Source organism: Pempheris klunzingeri, chromosome 2, assembly GCF_042242105.1.
Source record: "Pempheris klunzingeri isolate RE-2024b chromosome 2, fPemKlu1.hap1, whole genome shotgun sequence".
Lineage (NCBI taxonomy): Eukaryota > Metazoa > Chordata > Actinopteri > Acropomatiformes > Pempheridae > Pempheris > Pempheris klunzingeri.
Genome location: NC_092013.1, coordinates 10,835,605 through 10,841,117, shown reverse-complemented (window position 1 = coordinate 10,841,117; position 5,513 = coordinate 10,835,605).

Genomic DNA, 5,513 nt, shown 5'->3' with positions numbered 1-5,513 from the left:
CCTCTCACTCGTGCTCTTTTTTTTTTTTTCCTGCCACCCACTTCCCTCCACAAGTACAAAGGCTGTTGCTATAGCAATGAAACATGCTAGAAATGTGCTCAATCTCACTTTTACCCTCTCAGCCATATTAGCATATGATCCATATCACTTCTATCTTTATGTCTATCCTACTTTGCCTCACACAAATTGCTCATTAAGCAAAAAAACACATAGGAACCATGTGTGTGTGGCTCCTGTTAAGGTGCGTGCCCACTTAGGATGGATACACACATCTTTACGCGTCAGGAGAAAAATGAAAAAAAAAAAAAAAAACATACACAGTGTATGTGGGATTACTGTAAAGCTTGTGTGTGCTGTTCACAGCAGATTCCCCCGATGCTTTGACCCCAGGTTTTCTCTATTTTATCTCCTGGAGTTTGTGAGTGTGGGCAGGGCATCAGAAGGTCCTTCTCTCCTGTAAGTCTTTCACTTGAGCACTCAGAGTTGTGCCAGCCTAAGCATTTATTCAGTCTATTGATCTGAGCATTTGGGTTAACCTCTCTGGGCTGAGCACTTGCACACAAAGCAGTTTCAATTAGAAACGGGTATTACACACCAATCCTATCTCCGCTCACTTCATATTCTACCGATTTTGAGTACATATTTTTAGGCATGACAGACTTGTGCTTAATGATGTGTTTAAAAAAAAATTCATGATTTAATGAGACCTTTAAAAATGCTAAATGAAAGTCAGGGACGTGTTAGCTGTGTCTAATGTTTGAGATTTTGCATGGAACAACCCTAATGCTACTATCAGGCAGCACCCACTCCCTCCATCCCACCCATCTCTGCCTCTTCCACATTTGGTCACCTCCACTGTCCATCTCCTGCACACACTGACAGAGAGCAACGAGTGTGTTGTTTACTTTCTTTAATTTACCTCCAGCAGATGAGTCAGCTATTAGCATATTCCCTTCATTATGGCGGTGATGAGCACGGGCCACCTGAGTGTCACAATGCCTCAGCATTATTAAATGGCTCTCGTGGGATACCTCATCCGTATAAGCCTAAATTAGCATATGCCATTTCTCATCTCTCCCTGCTGTCATTCAGCAGCCCATGCTCTATTTCAATTTATCTTCAAACTACTGACAGCCTGAGATTTTTTAGTTTTTCTCAGCTCTCCCTATCCATTACTCTCTCCCTCACATCTTTCGCCTCTCTCCTTCAATCTTTCTCCCCTCCAGCGATCCACTTCCCTCTCTTGACTGTAAGCAAATCTGTAATCTGTAATTTTGCAGCTGACTAGGAAGCAGAAAGTGGTGGAAATTGTTAGTTATTGGAAGAGAGGGGGAGATGGCAATAAGATAGGATCCTGTAAGGCACTTCCTGCTCGTTGGAACTGTCGCAACACCTACACTTGCTCCTGATAGTGTGGTGTAAAAGGGATGGCAAGACGGACGCAGGTGTCCATGGTTTGCCCCCTGCAGCTTAAGGGATAAGTTTTCATATGACTGTCATTTCAGTCAGAGGCAATTATGTGAAGAAATTAACTATTTATGCAGTTCGACTGGATGGAAAAGCTCCATCCCTTTGAGGAAGCTCTGAAAGATTATTATATTAATATTAATTAGAAAACTAATCTTTCCTTGAATCAATACAAACACATTAAACCTTTGTTAAATCAACAGTAAAACATAAGGTCTGGGTTGAGATGGTGTTGGAAGCTGCAGCAACAGGTTTCAGGTGATATCGGTCCTGCTGTATGGAGAGACGAAGTCCCGCCCCTTCCAGTGGGCCCAATGGGGCATTATTTTGGAAAAAATATGTATAGCAGTCAATGTCTAGGCAGAAATGATTTTTTTATCCCATTTGAATTGCGCCATGAATTACATATATGATGTTTGTCAGTTTATAAGATGATACTAAACACACAGACATCATCATAGCTTTAGCTGGGTAGCTTGACGTCACTTATGCAACATTTGAGTGTGTGATCTCTTTAATTATGTATTTTAGTACAAACTGGGTTTTTTTTTCTGGACTTGTACATTTATATTTCAAACTGAGAAACATCATATGTGGTGCAATTCAAACAGGAAAAACATATTATTTCCAAAATCAGTTCCCATGGTCGACCACCGGAAGGGACAGGACTTCGCCTCTTCGTAGCTGAATGATCAGTAGCCAAACAGCTGATGAAAAGCATGCCGAAAGGAAAGGCATTAAGGAAAACTTAATTGCTTTGCCTGAACTCAGGCAATACGAAAGCACTATTTCTTTTCCAGCAATGTGGCTCTAAGAATGGCAACCTGACCTGTTTGTCAATTGGTCCACCACTTGTCCACCACTAATCCAGACTGAAACATCTCAAAAACAATGGGATGAATTGCCATGAATTTTCTGACAGACAGTCATGGTTACCAGAAGATGAGTCCTGCTGGCTTTGTTGATCCCATGATGTTTCCTCAAGGCAGGTGGATCAGTGAGCCTCTGACTTTGGTTTACGACCAAAAACATAGAAAACTGATGGCATTCCCATTAGCCTCAACTGTATTTTTTGATTAATGCTTATTAGCAAATGTCAGCATGCTGATGTAATGTGATGTAACTGTGTTACACTTCTTGTTTATTTCAGTGAACTTTGTAAAGCACTGTGAGACAACTCTGTTGTGATATTGGGCTATACAAAATAAATTGAATTGAATTAAATTGAATGTAACTGACATCAGCCAGGCATCACTGAAACTGGCTAGTTAAGCAATCTTTTGACTCAGTGTTTTGTTGTGTTGTGTTGGAGGATTGATGGAGGGGAGACCTGCATCTATTCACATTCACTGTCAATAAGATATTTTAACACAGCAGCTGGTTCAGTGAGGTCTGATTCAGCTTCATGAAATGTATCACATCCACTCTTTAGACTTATTAGCAGCATTTCAATAAATCAACACTAACACGCTCATAGAGAGCACATATTGATATGAAACTGTTCCATCTGTACTGAGTCCTCAGCTGAACAACCTACCATGTGTATAACTGAACTGAACTGGCAAAGTTACACATCTGTCAGCTGCATTCACTTACTGAGAGTGAGCACATAAATCTGTACTACTTACCATATGTTAAACTAACACACCATGATAATATGGTCAGCATGGTAAACACACACGCTAAAGAAAAACATGTTAACATCATGACCAAGTACAGACTCACAGAGCCGCAAGCGCTGCTGCAGATCTGTTAGTCTGTTACTATTAATAATTCCACTAACCTTTTCAGTTAGTGTGCGTTAACAGCAATGTCACCCTACTCTCTCAGACAGGGTTAGGGTTCAGAGCGCAGTCTGTTGACTCCTGACCCTACTTAGCCAGAGCTGCCAGACGTCCTTGTCACTGAGATCCTGCTGCAGCTTCCAGCTCACATCTCGGTTTTTGAAGTAAAGTTTGTGCTCTACTTCCCCTCTATATCCGTTTTGGGTAATAGCTTTGAAACACTATAATCTTCAATTAACTATTCATTCCCTTAATGACTCAAATTGTTGTTGCTCCGGACCCATGGGATCATTACCTGAATGACTTTTCCAGTCTACGCTCTCTAACTGACCTCATGCACCACTACAGCTTCCCTAAGTAATTACCTATTGATCCATTAAAATTGGTCTAAAGTAAGGCACCAATTGACTGATTTTTTTCATGTTGCGACAACTCAGCTCTAAAACACAGTGACATTGATGCAGAGAAAATGTCATTTAGTGGAGATGGAGGAAGACAGGCAAAGTGAGACTGGAGATTATTTCCTCCTTGTCTCTGTAGATGGATGTATGGAAGCTGTCTTTGAGGATGTATCAGTTTGGATTACTGGGCTCCAGGGCTCCGTCTCTCTCTTATTCAGCATATTATCTCTGGCAGGCTTCAGGTAATATCTTCATTCTCAATCCAATGGCACCCCAAGGCTATGGTAAAAAAAAAAAAAAAAGGAAGGAAACACAGATACCAGTTTGTAGAAGTAGTGGCTCATTTAAAATATATTCGCGGATGATGACTACAAGCTATTATCGAGTTTATGCATGCAGGTGGGGTACAGGGGGGCCTGCTGTTGCTGCGCTGGAGAGGTAAAGTGTAACTGAGTGGGGATGGGAGGGAAATGACAGGCTGTACGTGTGGATGAGGAACAGGAGGGCTGCGCTGAAGACAGGACAGTGGATGTCAGACGCCGCCCAGGGAGAGCAGACTGCACAGGCAGGGGTCAGGAAGGAAGAGGCCGACAGTGGAAGCAGGGGGGGGTTGAAGTGACAGGTCAGTGCGCGTCTCATCTTCCATCCATCACACGGTCCCTTTGTGGTTCAATCAAACCAGAAATGTCTTGACTGAATTTGACTGCAGAAGCACAGTTGAATGTGTAGTCATGCAGACACCTGTGTCCTGTGCCCTTGTCCGTACCTGACAAAAATATCCTCCAATCAAAAGATGTTTCTCTCTTATTGACACCTATAAAGGCTGGTCAAATGTGTTATTTCTTTAGCTGAATCATAAATATTTAAATTGAGGCTCTGAGCATTTGTGCAATGGCTATACGCTGTGAGTAATTTAGAGTGAAAGTGCGTTTTCCAAACCAGGCCTTTGGGGAAGCCAGATAGTCCAGAATTGTTCTGTAGCCATATTGTGCGCAAAGATAAAAACTAATTTCACAGCCCATTAGACTTATTTGAAAAGCAGCAGCTAGTAGCCCCACAGTGGGCGTACGGCATCAAGAAAATTATAGTTTACAGACACCATCAAATACCAGCTAAAGGTGATTGGCCGTACTGTGGTCGTGGTGACACAGTCGATATCAGACCCAGCGCGCAGGTCCAGGGCTACTTCCTGAGTACGCTAATGAGAGGGTAAATCAAGCTGTCAGGCTACCCCCTCCTAAGGCAGGACACCATGAGCTCATACAAACACACTTCAGAGGTGACATTTAGTGAAGCGCCTCCATGTGCCCTGCTTCCCCTCCCCAATGCTGAGGGTAAATTGGCTGGACGCTGATCAAACAGCTATCTTCTTGTCTTCTGTCTTTCTTTCCCTCGCCTCCTTTATCTGTTTTGCTCCCTCTCTCTCTCTCTCTCTCTCTCTCTCTCTCTCTCTGTTCAGCTCTCTTCATTGTCTGTCTTTCTCCCTCCACCTAACCCATAATCCTCTCTGTCAGTCCTGTGCCCCTGGCTCTGCGTTTGCCTCCCTCAAACCTCAGCTCAAGGTCATTTTCTCAGGCCCACAAAGAGGCTTCACAAAGATTTTTTTTCCGTTTACAACGCCTCCCTTCATTGTCTCTTCTTCTTTCTCTTTTTTTCTTTTGCAAACGGTTATCAGGTCACACACTTTGATGGTTAATTTTCTCCCTTGTTCCAACTCCTCTGCTTGTGTTTTTTCACCGCATCAAAGCACTTCAGTCCACTCTTCTGTATCGGCTGGAATTCAGTGAATGTAAACTCCTTGTTCACGCCGGTCTTGCTGCTTTGTCTGCTCTCAGGTCTATCTGATCAATCTAGCCTCTTA